Source organism: Sphaerodactylus townsendi, linkage group LG06 (assembly GCF_021028975.2).
Source record: "Sphaerodactylus townsendi isolate TG3544 linkage group LG06, MPM_Stown_v2.3, whole genome shotgun sequence".
Classification (NCBI taxonomy): domain Eukaryota; kingdom Metazoa; phylum Chordata; class Lepidosauria; order Squamata; family Sphaerodactylidae; genus Sphaerodactylus; species Sphaerodactylus townsendi.
The window spans coordinates 76,305,039-76,323,400 of NC_059430.1; the positions used below are offsets into that span (position 1 = coordinate 76,305,039).

General features: G+C 43.5%; 1 pseudogene; it reads left to right on the top strand.

Annotated features, from left to right (window-relative positions):
- The first annotated feature begins 3,222 nt into the window (after positions 1-3,222).
- LOC125435965 lies at positions 3,223-3,347 on the top strand (annotated as a pseudogene).
- The last annotated feature ends 15,015 nt before the right edge of the window (positions 3,348-18,362 follow it).

The window sequence follows — 18,362 nt, forward strand, 5'->3', positions numbered from 1 at the left end:
CTCTGTTTAAAAATCTTCAAAGAAGGAGACTCCACAACTCACCAAGGCAGTGAATTCCACTGTCAAACAGCCCTGACAGTCAGGAGGTTTTTCCTAATTTTTTAGGTGGAATCTCTTTTCCTGCACATTGAATCCATTACTCTGTGACCTAGTCTGTTAGGCAGCAGAAAACAATCTTGCTCTCTCTTCGACATGGCATCCCTTCAAATATTTAAACATAGCTATCATGTCCCCCTTAACCTTTGCTTCTCCAGACTAAACATCCCCAGCTCCCTAAACCTCTCTTCGTAGGGCATGGACTCCAGACCTTCTACCATTTTGGTTGCCCTCCTCTGGACCCGCTCAAGCCGGTCAATATCCTTCTTGAATTGTGGTGCCCAGAACTGTACACAATATTCCTGGTGAGGTCTAACTAATAGAGAGGTACAGTTACATCCCTCCATCTTGACACTATATTCCTATTGATACAGCCCAAAAACGCATTGGCTTTCTTGGCCGCCACATCACACTGCTGGCTCATGTTTAGTTTATAGTCTACTTAGACTCCCAGATCCCTTTTGCATGTAGTGTTGTCAAGCCAGGTGTCACCCATCCTATATCTGTGCATTTCAATTTTTTCTGCCTAAGTGTAATATCATATGTTTATTTCTGTTGACATTCATTTTGTTTGTTTTTGCCCAGCTCTCTAATCTGTCCAGGTCATTTTGAATTCTGACTCTGTCCTCTGAGGTATTAGCTACTCCTCCTAATTTGGTGTCATCTGCAAATTTGATTAGCATGCCCTCTATTCCATCATCCAAGTCCTTGATAAAAATGTTGAATAGCACTGGATCCAAGACAGAACCTTGTGGCACCCCACTAGTCACTTCTTTCCAGGATGAAGATGAGCCATTAATGAGCACCCTTTGAGTTTGATCAGTCAACCAATTACAAATCCATCTAATAGTAGCATTGTCTAGTCCACATTTCACTAGCTTACTTGCGAGAATATTATGGGACACCTTGTCAAAAGTTTCACTAAAATCAAGGTATGCTACGTCCACTGCATTCCCTTCATCTACCAAGCTTGTCGCTCTATCAAAAAAAGAGATAAGATTTGCCCGGCATGTCTTGTTTTTCAGAAACCCATGCTGACTTTTTGTGATTACAGTATTCCCTTCGAAGTGTTGGCTAATGATCTGCTCCAGAATCTTCCCTGGTATAGATGTCAGGCTGACTGGACTGTAATTATTAGGGTCCTCCTTTTTCCCCTTTTTAAAGATGGGGATAACATTAGCCCTCCTCCAGTTCACTGGGACTTCTCCTGTTCTCCAGGAGTTCTCAAAGATTATAGCAAGTGGTTCTGAGATTACTTCTGCCGGTTCTTTTAATATCCTGGGATGTAGTTCATCAGGCCCTGGAGATTTGAATTCATTCAAAGTAGTCAAATATTCCTGCACTACCTCTTTATTTATTTTGTGCTGAATTTCTCTTACTGTATCTTCTGTTACATTTTCTCCTGGATGAGCACCGTTTTCTTTTTGGGAAAAGACTGAGGCAAAGAAGGTGTTGAGTAGTTCTGCCTTTTCTCCATCTCCTGTTAGCATTTTGCAGTCTCCTCCATGCAGTGAGGAGACTTTTTTTCCTTTTGCTACAGACATAATCATTTTTCTTCCTTTTGCTACGGACATAATCAAAAAAGCCTTTTGTGTGGGTTTTAACCTCTCTGGCAAGCCTCAGCTCATTGTGACCTTTAGCTTTTCAACCCCCCGGTTATTTGTTTGAATTTTTCTTTGGTGATTTTCCTCCTTTCCCATTTCTTGTACATGTCCTTTTTAAATCTTAGCTCAATTGAAAGTTCTTTAGACAGCCATTCTGGTTTCCTGAGACGCATCCCATTTTTCCTCCTCATTGGAACTGTTTAAATTGTGCCTTCAAGATCTCACTTTTAAGAAACTCCCAGCCATCATGCACTCCTTACTCTTTTAGTATTTTTGACCACAGGATCGCACCCAGTAGATTCCTAAGCTTGCTGAAATCTGCTTTCTTAAAATCCAAAATGCATGTATGACAATGCTTAGCATCCCCTTTCCACTGTATAACAAACTCCAGGAAAGCATGATCACTCCTACCTAAGGATCCTACCACTTCCACTCCACCAATCAGGTCAACATTATTGGTTAGGAGCAGATCTAAAATAGCCATTTCCCTTGTTGCTTCTTCCACTGTTTGGACCATGAAATTGTCTGCAACGCAAGTGAGAAATTTCTTGGACCTTATTGTCGTGGAAGAGTTTTACTCCCAGCAAATATCTGGATAATTGAAATCTCCCATTACTACTATTTCTTTTCTTTGTGCAAGTTTGGTCGTCTGTTCCAAGAATGCATCATTCATCTCTTCAAACTGGCATGGGGGTCTATAATAGATCCCCACAATGAGATCAGTGGTGTTTCTCTTTCCCTTAATTTTTACCCAGATGCTCTCAACTTGGCTGGCAGAATTTAAGTCATGGACCTGCTTACAGTTGTAATAATCTTTTGCATACAATGCTACTTCTCCTCCTTTCCTACTTGATCTTTTCTCTGAAATAGGTTATACCCTTCAATTCTTATGTTCCAATCATGAGACTCATCCTACCATGTTTCAGTGATGCCTATAATATCATACTTGTTTTGCTGTGTTAAAAGCTCGAGTTCATCTTGTTTGTTTCTCATACTCTGTGCATTGGTGTAGAGACATTGAAGGCTATTGTGCATTTCTTCTTGCTTCTTTAAGGTTTTTTCCCTCCCACTGTTGCCTTCTTGACGTATTTACTCAGTTCTCTCTATAACTTTTGGACTACCATCACTATCATTTGTTGAACTCCTATCTGTTTCAATACTGTCTCCCTCCCTCACATAACATGGGCTCTTTCTACATGGGCAGAATAGAGTGCCCCAGGGATGGCAAAAACGCCATCCCTGAGGAAGCGTTTGCACAGGAGGCGCTGCTGCTTTGCCCCAGAGCAGTGTGAAGCCACTGCTTTAATCCTCGCTCACTGAGCAAGGTTTTCGAAAAGTGGCAGTTTTCCACCGGCATGGTGCGAAGCGCACCAGCGAGACGGTGCTGCTTTTCCCATCGCCCCCACTCACCTCTTCTTCCAGCGTTGCTCTGGAGGGCTGGAGGGACATGCCCCTGGAGGTCGGAGGGTAGTGCCAGTGGAGGTTCGTTTCCACCGCCATGTGGAAAGGGCCTTAGTTTAACTTACTTACTTGGCAGGGGAGACACCATGATCACAAAAGTGGTTTTCCCAGGGTGAGGCTCATCCATTGCACTGTGGGTGTGCTGACCCCTGCGATTTCCCCAAATGCGGGAAACTCGACTGCAACTTAGTTTAAAGCCATTCTAATCAGGTTTGTGAGCCTCCTGGCAAAGATGTTTCTTCCTACAGGTGTGAGGTGCAACCCATCCCTTGCCAGCAGTCCCTCTTCATGAAACTACAGAACATAGTCCAAGAACCCAAATATTTCTGGCAGCACCACTTGTGAAGCCAGGTATTCACCTCCACTATTCTTCTTTCTCTCCATGGGCCATGTCCTTCAACTGGGAGTAGAGATGAAATGACAACTTGTACATCCAGATCATTCAGCTTCTGTCGCAGAGCCTCAAAATCTCTTTTGATGTTTCGAATGCTACATCTTGGTGTGTCATTTGTCCCCACGTGCATCAAAAGAAAGGGGTAACGGTCAGTTGGCTTAACAAGTCTTGTCAGCCTCTCAGTGACATTATGGATTTTTGCCCCAAGGAAACAGCATACCTCTTGTGACATCTTATCAGGCCTGCAAATCACTGCTCTGTTCCCCTCAGCAGGGAGTCCCCAACCATGACTACATATCTTTTCTGATGTTTTGCAGGGACCATTCTGTAGACTGAATCTTCTATCGCTTGAAATTCTCTGAGGTCTGAATTGGTTGCTCCTGTGTGTCTTCTTTATCCTTGCTGAGAAGGGAGAGAACTTCAAATCGATTTTGTAGGTTTAAACCCAAAGAATGCTCCCTAGTCCCTGTACTTTTTTGTGTCACACTTTTCCAATTGCCCACCTCCAACTTTTGAGAGCTGCCATCTTCCACAGAGAGATCCCTGATGTGTTCCTCACCCAGTATTGCCAGCTCCACTCTGTCAATAAAACCTTCCTTTTTCCTAATGTCTTCAAGAATAGATATTTATGCCTCAAGCTGCTGGACCTTTTCTTCTAAGAGGGCAACCAACTTACTCTTGCTACATTTGTAGCTACACACATCCTCTGGCAAAAAAAAATATCCTACAGCTGTTACAAGTAATGGCAGCAACTCCCATACCAGCCATATTTACCAATTAAGTAGTGCAGGGCCTCCTGTAAGAATTTTTCAACCCAAAAAAGCACTCCTCTTACCTATTTAGACAAGCCCCTGTTTACTCCAAGGACAAACCCTAATGTCTGAAGCCCTGGCCCCATCAAGACTCCAATGTACCTTCTATTATACCATACCATACCATACCATACCATACCATACCATACCATACCATACCATACCATACCATACCATACCATACCATACCATACCATACCATACCATACCATACCATACCATACCATACCATACCATACCATACCATACCATACCATACCATACCATACTATTGTTGTGAGGGGGGAAGGGCAAGGAGATTGTAAGCCCCTTTGAGTCTCCTATAGGAGAGAAAGGGGGGATATAAATCCAAAACTCTTCTTCTTCTTCTCTTATACTATACTATACTATACTATACTATACTATACTATACTATACTATACTATACTATACTATACTATACTATACTATACTATACTATACTATACTATACTATACTATACTATACTATACTATACTATACTATAGCCCTGTACCTTCTACTATACTATACGTATTGAGTAAAACAACTGCATGCTCCACTGCTTCCAGAGACGGAGCAACAGAGCTAATAGCAAGCCCCACCTCTCAGCAAGCCTGGGGCAAGCGCATGGTTAGAAGAAAAAAACAGAGGAAAAAACCCTGTTAAAAACACACTGTTAAAAGGTTTGGCATTCAGAAAAGCCCTCTAAAAAGAAAACCAAATTCACCTAGCACTTTCTGTCCCACTTCTCCTCTGCACTGCTTCCAGAGACTGAGCAACAGAGCTAATAGCAAGCCCCACCTCTCAGCAAGCTCCACTTCCCAGAAGCCTAGAACTGCAACATTAGGACATGTTGAAGTTTATGACAGGGCATACAGTGGTGGGATTCAAATAATTTAACAACTGTTTGTTTACAAGCACCATTTTAACAACCGGTTCTGCCGAAGTGGTGTGAACCGGCTGAATCCCACCACTGAGGGCATAGTTTCACTGTGTGTGCCAATGTCTCAAACAATGGCACCTATCATATAACTCAAAGAAGAATTCATTAATTCTTTGGTTATTTATCCAAGTCAAATATTATTATTATTATTTTTATTTATTGTATTTATAAACCGCCCTCCCCCGAACATGCACATACATACATACATGAAAAATTGCACAGATTGCATGAAAATCCCTTCAGATGTAAGATGCACTAATTGTAGGCATTTAATGAATAATCCCTTATTTGAAGGTAGTATTCATCACCAAAGGAAAAGCTGGTATAATGATGTGGATAGGGGTCATTAGTTTTCTATTGAAAACATGCAGAATAACTTTTCCCCTCCCCTAAACAGATTTGCAAACTGAGGAAATAAAATGTAGTAGTTTATACCAATTCATTTTCTATGGCATTAACAACATTGTGCAACACAGTGTCATTCCCCATATATATTGTAATGCATACAAACGACCCTTTAATGACTTCTTCTAAAGTTCTTGCCGTGTAGGGCTAACTGGGATATAAAAGGAAATCATGCATAGACAACATAATGGATTAACCATTAGAGCTGGGTGAATCATCACTCTATGAAAAAAAAAACTTCTCTGCACTATTGTGCTCTATGCTGCAATAGATAAGTACAGAGGGATGATTGTGTATTATACCAATGCAAATTAGGGGCAGAAGAGGAAAACATTTTTTTATTTATCTTCGCAATGATACAAAAAATCCCAAACAGCATAATTGCTGTTTTAACTAAGGTTAAATGGGGCTGACTTCAAGAAAGGATTATTTAAAAAAGGATTGAGTATATATCTGGAGCAGGGGTTATCTTTAATATACAAGTCAGCTGAGATGTCTTCATGTACATTGACACTGAGCTCCAGAGAATAGCAGAGCTGGGATATGCAAAACTTTTTCTATTGCATCCATCAATATTTTGGCATGCCTAAGTGACTTGTAAAACTGTCAGCTTTAAGCAACTACTAGGTAATTTGGGTGCTGTGTGGTTTCCGGGCTGTATGGCCGTGTTCTAGCAGCATTCTCTCCTGACGTTTCGCCTGCATCTGTGGCTGGCATCTTCAGAGGATCTGATGTTGGGAAAGCAAGTGGAGTATATATCTGTTGGAGTGTCCAGGGTGGGTGGAGAAACCTTGTCTGTGAGTAACAAAGAAGGCAACCAGGTCAATAGTTGAGGGCATCTGAATAGAAGTATGAGTAACAGTGAAAACTATAGCATGGGCGTAACACTGGAGATAGAAAGGTCACTGGTGGGAGCATCTGAATAGAAGTATCCTGGCCTTTGTTTCTTTTGTCTATGGTCATCCTGTGTTTGTGTGGAGCTGGTTGGACACTGTCTTGACCCTAGTATTTTTCAACACTGGCAGCCAAGTTCTGTTCATTTTCATAGTTTCTTCCTTCCTGTTAAAATAGTCCATGTGCTTATGGATTTCAATTGCTTCTCTGTGTAGTCTGACGTAGTGGCTTTCAGAGTGGTCCAGAATTTCTGTTATTTCAAATAATATTCTATGTCCAGGTTGGTTTATCATGTTTTCTGTTATTGCTGAGGATTTTCTAATGGCTGAAATAGTCTGCAGATTGCCTTTCGTGTTCTTTTGATACGTGTCTGTGGAAAGGCTGCATTTGGTGGTTCCTATGTAGACTTGTCCACAGCTCGCATGGTATGCGATAGACTCCCTGCAGTGCAGCTAAAGCGATCCCTCCTTATCCTTTGCTGAACCCATAGCATCTTGTTGAATTTTCTTAGTGGGTCTGTAGATTGTTTTGTAGGTTGTACTTCTTCATCAGTTTTCCTATGCGATCAGTGGTTTCCCCTTTGATGATGTACGGTAACAACACTTTCCCTCTAGATGGCTCTTTATCTTTGTTCATGTGGCTTGTTCTTGGTCTTGCAGCCCTTCTGATTTCTGTATTAGAGTAACCATTAGCCTGTAGAGCCCTGTTTAGGTGATTCAATTCATCTTGTAGGAGGTGAGGTTCACAGATTCTGTTTGCGCGATGTACCAAAGTTTTTTATGGTGCTCCTTTTTTGCCCTGGATGGTGATTGGAGTTTTTGTGTAGATATCTGTCTGTGTGAGTAGGTTTTCTGTATTCTGTGTGTCCCAATTGCTGGTTTGGTTTGTGGATGACTAAAACATCTAAAAATGGCAGTTTTCCTTCAAAAAATGGCAGTTTTCCTTTTTAGATGTTTTAGTCATCCGCACGATGTATTAGGGGGCTATAGTAAAGAAAGGAATTGGGCAAGATTTATAGCTGATTGTATCCAATCCTAGTTTTCATGGAAATCAGCAGGACTAAGTACTGATTTACATGATCATATAAAAACATGTTTTCCATAACATAATCTCGGCTCATGCCACATTCCATCTGTGGCAGTGTGCCCTGAGTGTGGCTGTCAGACATTCTGTGATCTGCAGAGATTGGACTTCATGATGCCACCCAACACTGACTTCCCGTACCAGTTCCTGGGTCCCACATAGAATTAGATCTAGGATCACCTCTCCCCTGGTTGGTTCCACAACCAATTAGGGTTGGAGATTCGGACAGTCCAAATCCGAATTTTTACCGAATCTGCACGGATTCGGACGGATTCGGACGAGCAGGAGCCGAATCTGAGCTGTCCGAATCCTAACAGATCCGAATCCATGGGATTCGGATTACCAGCCGAATTGCGTTTTTATTTTTTGGTGTTTTTTCACATTTTGGCCTGCAGGGGAGACATTTTTAAACATATCAGCACCAAACTTGGAGGGTATCATCAGGAGACTGTCCTGATGATACCCTCCAAGTTTGGTACATTTTGGTTTAGGGGGGCCAAAGTTATGGACCCCCCAAAAGTGGTGTCCCTATCCCCCATTCTTTCCAATGGGAACTAAAGGAGATAGAGGGCTACCCTTTTCCAGGGTCCCATAACTTTGGCCCCCCTGAACCAAACGGCACCAAACTTGGAGGGTATCATGGGACCCAGTCTCCCGATGATATACTGAAATATTGAGTACCGATACATCTACCAAATGCACCCCTGCAGGCAATTCCCCAGGGAAATTTGCACAAGATTTCCTTTGTTCTGCAGTGACTTAGCTGCATTGCATGTCAATAGGAATTTCTGAGGGGGTTGGGGGCACAATGGAGTGCACATTTTTCATGGTAAACCCGCAAAACTTTCAGGGTATCTTCAGGAGAGTCTCTAGATGACACCATCCAGGTTTGGGGAACTTTACTTCAGGGGGCAGTGGGAGATGGACCCTACCCTTTTTGGGTCCCATAGAATTAAACCTGGATGGTGTCATGAAGAGACTCTCCTGAAGATACCCTGAACATTTTGTGACTGTACCTTGATAAATGTGCACCACACAGCCCTCCACCAGAAATTCCACATTGACAGCAATGCAGAAGTCACTGCAGAAAAAAGAACCTTGGGCAAATTTCTGAGGGTGCCTGCAGGGGACGCATTTTGAGATGTATCGGCACCCCAATTATCAGGAGTATCATCAGGTGACTGTCCTGATGTTGCCCACCTCAAGTTTGGTGCAGTTTGGTTCAGGTATGGACCCTCAAAAGGGGTGCAGTAACTATCCCCCATTGTTGTTTCCAATGGGAGCTGATAGGGGATGGGGGGCTTACACCTTTGAGAGTCCCATAACTTTGGCTCCCTGCACCAAACTGCAACCAAACTTTGGGGGGGTATCATCAGGACAGTCTCCTGATGTGTTACCCTGAAAGTTTAGTGTCACTAGCTTTAAAAATGCTGGTTTGCGTGTTTCACCGCTCACTCACTCCAGCAGGCTTCATGTGCAGGAGCGGTGAAACATGAAAACCGGAATTTTTTAAAGCTAGGTGGCACCCATAATTTGGGGTATCATCAGATCAACTGTCCTGATGACAACCCCCCAAGCTCTGGTGCAGTTTGGTTCAGCCGTGCAAGTTATGGGACTTAACTTCAAAGAGGCCTCTATCCCCCATTGTTTCCAATGACAGCTAAGGAGATGGTGGCTACCATTTTGAGGGTCCATAACTTTGGTCCCCCTAAACCAAACTGCACCAAGCATGGGGGTGTCATCAGGACAGTCTCCTGATGACACCCCTGATATTTTGGTGCTGATAATGTCTAAAAATGTGCCCTCTGCAGGCACCCCCAAAAATTTGCCCCAAGGTTCTTTTTTCTGCAGTGACTTCTGCATTTGCTGTCAATAGTAGAATTTCTGGTGGAGGGCTTTATTGTGGTGCACATTTATCAAGGTACAGTCACAAAATGTTTAGGGTATCTTCAGGAGAGTCTCTGAATGACACCATCCAGGTTTGAGGAACTTTGCTTATGGGGGCAGTGGGAGATGGACCCTACCCATAACATTGAACCCCTTGAAGCAGCGGTCACCAAACCTGGATAGTGTCATGAAGAGACTCTCCTGAAGATTTCCTGAAAAGTTTTATGGGTTTACCATGAGAAATGTGCACTCTAGCCCTCCCACAGAAACTTCCCTATTGGCTTACAGTAGAGCCAACCAGCCACTAAAGACCACAGAATCTGGGGGAAATTTCTTTAGCCAGTGACTTGTGAGGGGTACAGTTTTAGAGCTACTGTCACCAAAATTTCGAAGGTATAATAAATGTACTGTACATATGATAATCCCCAAGTTTGGTGAAGTTTGGTTCAGGGGCCCACCGTTATGGACCTTCACAAGTGTAGACCCCATCTCCTGTTAGCTTCAATTGGAAACAATGGGGGCTGGGGCACCGCTTTGGAGTGTCAATAGCACTTTGCCCCCCCTGAACCAAACTGCATAAACAGGGAGAAATCACATCAGGACAGTCTCCAGATGATATACTGAAATTTTGGTGCCGCTATACTTTAAAATTTGCGTCCCCTACAGACCAAAACGATAATAAAACACCCAAAATTCAAAAAAATAATAAAACGGACCCGAATTTTTCGGATTTACCCGAATTTTCGGGTATATCCGAATTGGCTATGATTCGGATTCGGGCATACAAATCATTTTATGCCCCAAAATACCCAAATCCGAATTTTACCGAATTTTTTTAGTATTGACCAACCCTAACAACCATCTGCTCTAAGCCACAGTAATTTAGCATATCCAGGAAAGCTATGACCTGAACATACTATGACCTGAACATGCATTTTTCCAGTTTATGTGGGGATAGTTGAAATCACCCATTACCACTAAGTTTTTGCTTTTGTTGGCCTCTCTAATTTCTTTTTCCATCTCAGAATCCTCTTGTGCACTTTGGTCAGGGGGACAATAATATATTCCTGCAACCCCATAGATACTGTGTTCCGAACCGAAGTCACCTCAGCTCCTGTCGGCGTTCCCCCAGGGATCAGTTTAAAAGCTGTTCTGCCACCTTTTTAATGTTGAGCACCAGCAGCCTGGTTCCTTTTTGGTTAAGATGAAGCCCATCCCTTTTGTACAGACTTGCCTTGTCCAAAAAGGTTCTCTAGTTCTTAACAAATCTGAAACCCTCTGCCTCATCCATGCATTCAGACCCTGTATCTCCACTTGCCTAGCTGGCCCTGCATGTGGAACAGGCAGCATTTCTGGGAATGCCACCTTGCAGGTCCTGGGCTTCAACCTGTTACCTAGCAGCCTAAATTTAGCCTCCAGCACCTTCCAGCTACATTTCCCAATGTCAGTTGTGTCAATGTGAACCACAACTGCTGATTCCACCCCAGCACTGTCTAACAGCCTGTCTAGGTGAACCACAATCTTTGCACCAGGCAGGCAAGTCACCATGTGGTCATCACGTCTCTCACAAACCTAACTCTCTACATTTCTAATGATTGTATCGCCTACTACAAGGAGCCCCCCATCTCCCTGAGGGATATCTTCAGTGTGAGAGGATAGGGGTCCTCTCTAAGGGAGCATCTTCCACCACCTCAGACTGGCACCCTCCATCCCCCAGACCCTCATTCTCCATGACATCTGAAGAACCACCCTGGGAGTGGGACCCAGCTGTTAGGTCCCTGAAAGCCTCGTCTGTTACCTTCCGTGTCTCTCTCAGTTTCTCCAGATCTGTCACCTTGGCTTCAGAGAATGCACATGTTCCCTGAGTGTCAGGAGCTCATTGCAGCGAGGGCACACCCATGACTTCTGCCCTAGTGGTAGACAGTTGTACATGTGACACTCAGTGCAAAACACTGGAAAGCCCCCACACCCCTGCTGGCTTCCTGCGTTCATATCTAACTCTGCTTAGATATTCAAATGTTAAACTTTTAATGAGTGCCTCCCCCCTGAGTTTTCTGTACATTCTACTATTCCTCAAGATGTGTCCTTATTCAGAAGCCTAGTGTTATCTGCCCCACTTCTTTCCACTGCTACTCCTCTCTGCTGCTTCCAAAAAAAATACCAGAGCTCACCTAGTGCTGTCTTGTCCCACTTCTCTCCCTACTACTCCTCTCCTCTGCGACTCCTCTCTGCTCTATCAGAGGCATGGATAAGTGTCGGGTGTTTGATGGGGCAGAGAAATAAATACAATCTCAAAGAAAGATGGCTTGGAAATGTATGAAAGAAACATCATGGGAAAAGTGCATGGGAAAACAACTACCACATGAACTGTGAAATCCAGTGAAATGCTGAGCTCTCTCAGCTTTGATAGGGCCTAACTGCCCCCCCCAAACATGCCTTTGTAAAAGCTGATTCTAAACTAGAATAAGTCCAGGTAATAAAACTTTCATCCTATTTAAATCTGTAACTATCTTATTTTCACCTAAATGCAATGCAAGGTCATTTTCACCTAAATGCAATGCAAGGATCTCAGGATGACTGCTATCTCTCAGGATCTGATGGAGAGAAGGTAGGAGCTGATTCCCTAACATCTGTCTCTTACAGAGGCGGAGTGAGGGGAACTGTGCCCGAGGGGCGTGTGCACCCTGCATCCCTGCCACGGCACCACACCCTTCCGCCACGCCCTCCACGGCCCAGCCATGCCTCCATTGCGGCTACACCCGGGGCGTCGCACCCCCCCCTCCCATTGGTGCTACACCACTGGTCTCTTACCATACCACTGTACACTAGCAAGAGGGGACAATCATAGTTCTGTTTCAATTTTGCTGTTGGCAGTCTTTCTGCTGGTCCAAAACATGGTGAATTTCCCTGTACAAGTACTTTGACTACACTTGCAAAACAAAATTATGCTCTTTATCTAACGTAAGTCTGATAAGCTTTTGATTTCTATCTCCCTATTTTCTCAATTGTCTGCACCAATAACCAGCTGTAGATGCTGTACTGATGCCCGATTTTGCAGCTGGCATTCTTTTGGATGCCAAAATCCCTATTGTCACCACCCATAACTGGAACTGAGTTTACAGGGGAACCATTGCCATGCTGAAAAAGATAACCATGGTCTATGCCTCTCTTAATGATTAAATCTGACAATGCCTTTACTGAACATAGCAAATACCGCTTTGAACAATTAAATCTGACAATGCCCTCATTGAACATAGAACTGTGAAGAACCACAGTGGCTCTCCTGCAATGCTGATCCATCTTGGAATTGCATATTACCAGGTGAGCTACACTCTGAAAAAAGCATAGATCCTCCACCTGGAGATTGGTTTGGGATATACATCTCAGCATGAGGAAGACAAGAATTTTCATAGAAAGCAGTTAATGATGCAGGTTGAAAAAGCAATGTGCCACCTGAATCCACACAATTACTTTTCTACCCTGACATCAGAATACAAATAATTTGTGGTGTAAAAGGCCACCGAGCATTTGTAATGCCCAGCTCCTCCCAATATCATCTCTCTAACATCCACATAATCCTGAAATCCCCAGAACAATGCCACAAACCTGTGCCTTAGCTGTAAATGCCAGAACTGCTAAATAACCCCAAATAGTACTAGATTCCAAACCTTTATCAAAAATATCATGAAACTCTGAACATAAGCCCCAGGCAAAGGCCAAACCTGCTCTAAATCTTCTTGAACTCAAGAGGAAGAATTCTTTACTCAGTCTCTCATTAGTCCTTCTTGTACTGGTGCCACTATTGTCCACTGCACTTCAACTTGCCAAGATGTCATAGCTTCACTAGCATTGGCATCAGGACTTGATCTGTGCCCAGTGAAAGCTTGTAAAAGCGCTGCAGCTGGAAACAGGATAACACACTGGCAATGCTGTTATTGAGCCCAAACATTTGCTTAGCCTTGAACAAAACATAAAGCTGTAAACACTTCAAAACTAATGATCTCACCAACTACATGACTCCAACATTTTTGAAGCCTAGCTGTTCACTACTTGAACCATTTCCTGGTTGTCATACCAGGAACACGGCGCCCACTCCCCTCCACAACATTTTTAAACTCCTCACCCAACAAGTATACTTTGACTCACCCCCTTTTTTGCTGGATTTTCCAATCAATTTTTAATTTACTTTTTATTTTATTTTATATTCATTTTATTTTATATTTATATGTCCAATTTCAACCAGTTGTGCCAGGACCCAAAATGAGTAAAAAGTAAGAAAAAAATTAAAATGTATATTGTCAGTTTTTTTTAAAAAAGATATTAAAATCATACATAAAATACATGGGCAGTCCCATCCAAAAGGCCACGTATCCAGATGTAATGCTGTGGGCATGCCAGCATGCCAGTCCCACAGAGGATTTCTGGAGTTGTGGTGAGACTACAAACACAAAAAAGTCTCCCCACTGCTGGAAAGCACCTATTGGACTAAATGGACGTATGCTAATGAAAAGGTGGCATAAGTCCAATGCCCCTGCCACCAGCACAATGGGAGCATTGGCCAGGTGGAAGCAAAGTAGCATTGGTTCCTGCTCTGGTCACACCTCTGGACCACCCCTGCTGTGGTGGCGGTGGCATCAGTGGTACAGGAATGCTGGTGTGGCATTCAGCACCATATCCCACAACTAATGAGGACAGCAGAGACTGCCCACTGGCAGATCTTCCCATTCACTTAGAAAAGTGCCCCAGGGAGGGCAAATCTGCTGGTGTGGCCCCATGCTGTTTTCAACGGCTCATTCCTCCCTTCCCTGGTTGGGACCCTAAGATAGCATTAAAAACAGAGAGAGCCTAGTCAACAGTTTCTGTTGTGAATCATTTATATTTGAAACTTCTTGGATTGAATCTAGGCACATATTATCCCCTGTCCTGAAGAAATCCAAACCAATGTATTTTCAATTAAGGCAAAAATTACATTTAAATTGAGTATATTCTGTGGAAAACCAATTAACACTAGAAAACAGATGATGGATTAAAAGTAAATAATCCTGGGTTCAATATACAGTTGTCCCTTCAACATTGTGGGGGTTAGGAGTGTGGGACCCAAACAATCCGGAAAACCAAGTAAAACTCAAGGCACAAAGATCATTGTGAGATCACTGCAAGATGTCAAGTGAAAGATTGCTATAAACACACCTTGAACTGCAGTTCTTTTACTAAAAATTTAATTTTAAGACAAACTACTGGGGCCCAGCCACGCGTTGCTGTGGCAATTGTCCTTCTCATCACAGTCGGCAACCCACACGGATGTCCATGCAGGTCCAATGATCCGCAGCATAGCCTTTTGGGGTGGTCAAATGGAATCCTTCTTTCCCTTTTCAATTCACATTGATATATGGTGGTGTCTTGTTTTTTTAGTATAAGGTAACCCTTTCCATTCCACAATGGAACACAATGGAGGCTGGTTGACACGCACAGTCCTGGCTTGGGTAAGGCAGAACTGGGGCAAGGAGGCTATCCCAGTCAGGCAGCAGAGGCAGGGTGGTGAGGCGTTCAGATTGAGGCCAGCTCTTTGGGTTCTTAAAGGGCCATGTGCAAAAGAAGCAGAGCCAGTAGTGTTGGTTATCCCACACCCTGAGGATTTTCTTAGAAGAAAAAGGCAAACTCCAGCTCACTTTTAGTAAAAGAGAGCTGTGATGAATATGGGCGAGGAACTAGGTAAGTGGTGGCTGGATGTGAGGGAGGGCAGAGTGAAGTGTGTGAGGATGAACTGGATGTGTATGAGAGTATGTGTGTTGTATGGTAGCAGTGTGTGAGGCACAGAGAGTGAAAGTTACCTGTGTGGGGGGGGGGAACCCCACCTGATGTCTCACATGGCAAAGTGTGTATGTGTTTCACTTCCACTCAAATTACCTAACAGTATTACCTATTTACTGTTTTCACTGCTCATCTCTGCCCATCTGCACAAACATTCTAAGCCCTCATACCAAGCCCTCAGGCCACAGACAGACAGGTTGCACGAACATTCTAAGGGTGACAGTTAAACACAGCCAGCTTCATGGCCTGGTGCACCAGGAAAAAGTTTTACCCTGCTCAGGTATGGACTTTCAGTGATTTGAAGGTCTGATTACCTGCCCAGAACAGGGAGGAACGTCATGTGAAAATTTGGGGGCAATCCGTCCAGCTGTTTCGGCATCAGGGCGTGACTAACAAAGTCACTATTAGCTTTTTATATATATAGATTGTGTAGCTGGTCATTAATTTTATTAAACAATTATGTCATTAAAATTCCTACTTACAGTACTGTCTCATACCAAAACCAAGATTGGGAAAGTCGTTATGTGGAAGAGTCAACTGTACCCAAAAGAAAAGCAAAAACAAAATGTGAGCTTTTGAGCTGAAACAGTAGTGTTTCAAAATTTATTTGCCCTCCTACTATATTTCTTCAGTTGCAGCTGGATTTTTAATTAATCATACCATGATGCAGAAAACAATTTGATTAACAATATGATTAAGATGGGTCAATGTCATTGTATAGACAATCTACAGTATCTTACTACTTTGTACTCCAGAAGATGTATCCCAACATCACCTGTATAAATAAATGCCTTTAGGATTTGTCACTTTCATTAGAAGCAGCAGAACTGAATAATACGGTAGTATAGTTAATCAAAATTCTATTAGCATCAGAGCTTAGAAAGTTAGGACCTGTATGCTTATGCTTTTTCAATGTGCTTTTAATTTTTGTTCTTGGTTTTAAAAATATATTAATCACTTAAATGTTTTGAAAAGAAACACTTTAGAGTTGTTGTTTTTTTAAAAAACCCAGTTATTGATTTCAAACTAGAAACCCAACAGCCAGAGGCCTTTTTTTCCTATTTCAGGAGAGAAAGTAAAATGAATGAAGCATAACAAGGGATATTGGTCTGTGGGCTATACAAGTCCAGTAGCTTCTAATTCAAGTCTTTGGCTCCATTGGTGTCTAATCACAGACCTGCAAAAAAAAGAATTTTGTTTTAAGAGGTGTATAGGGGAATACTGAAATCACCGAAGGTGAAATGAAGAAGCCCTATATATTAGGCTCCTTAATGAAAGATATTTTCTTGATATAAACCTGTGGACTTCTAAGAAATGAATGTCTTTTCTGAAATACACAAAATACTTAAAATGCCAGTGCGGTATTAACCTGTAGTAGCTAAAGAAACACTAAAACATCTTATGGTCATTTGAAGCCTGTCAAGAACTATTGTGGCAAATTTTTTCACATGCATGGTATGGTGTTTGTCCAACATGGTCAATATATGTACACAGAGGGGAAAAATGTGAGCAGTGGAATCCAAAGGCCACAAAATACACATAGTAACAGTATTTCAGTGACATTTCTGTGTAGAGTCCTGAAGTATAAAGTTTTAACTGTTTTCACCTTAACAGTGCAATCCTGAAAGGTGGGGAGAAGTTCTGGATGCAGAATGACTTCTGTGGCAACATAGATGCCACTCTGCCACTCAACACAGTGTAAGTGACATCCATGCAGAGACACTTATGCCCTGAGGAGTCACATGGCCACATGATGCATGGATGCCAATGCTATCACAGTGCCAGCACTCCTCCAGTACAGGAGCCCACAGCTGCACCCATGGGGGCATTCCCCAGGGCAGAGTTGACTTTATTTGGCTTCCTGTGGCCTGGGAATGTGTACTTTTGCTGGCATAGACTTATGCCAGCAAAAAAGGTGGCATAGCCCATTGAGCTGTATACAGGGACACCCATGTCCCCGAGTGCATACATTTTGGTCACATGGGGGGTGCCAGACACTCTCCCACATGACAAAAAGGCATGTGCCCCAGTCACATGCCACCAACCCCTGCCCAAGGTGCCAGCCTGCAGGGAGGCGGGGGATGGGGCTTGGTGGTGGGCAGCCGTGGCACCCACCTGGGCTGCCTGTCGTTGCCGAGCCCCACCTTTGTCCACTTCTGTGCAAACTGGCTTTCAAAAGCCAGCTTTCCTGCATGGAGGCTGGGGGGTGGGGGCTCGAGGTCATTGCCCCATCTCCCCCATGCCTGGGGTGTGGCTCGGGGGGTGAGGCCCCATCCCTCGAGCCCCCAGCCTCTGTGTAGGAGAGCTGGCTTTTGAAAGCTTCAAAAGTTGGCTTTCCTGCACAGAGCCTGGGGGCGTGGCTTGGAGGCATGGCTCCACCCTTGAGCCCCCTACCCTGCAGGAAAGCTGGCTTTTGAAAGCTTTTAAAAGCCAGCTTTCCTGCACAGAGGTGGGGAAATGGAGGCTCAGGGGCAGGGCCACACCCCTGAGCCATGCCCCTGAGCGCGAGGGGGTGCGAGATGGGAGGGTGCCCAGAGACGGAGTTGTCTCCAGGTGCCATCCCCCACCCCATATATGCCTCTGGCAGCATAGGGGCCATTCAGATCAGTTGTGGGAACTTACCTGTTTTCTTGTTCCTTGCAGCTCCACTATATGGAGTCAACAGAGCTGTACCCTTCCTGGATGCTGCCCATCTATCCCCCTTGAAGAATGGATTGCAAGTTACCATTTGTTGATTCAAACAAAGTATTTCAGTACTTAAAAGCTTGTTAAGAAAGTCTTAGTCTGGCACATAAAGACAATCAGTGATGGGCCCAAGTGAAGAGACAGGGAAGGCCATAACTGAGTACTTCTACTGACAGATCCTACCATTTGTAGCACTTGTCTTAATTTCTGAAGGCAAGAGTATGTGAAGAACAGTTATGAAGAAAAACAGAATGTCTGCCCAATTATATAAAGGAACATTGCACGT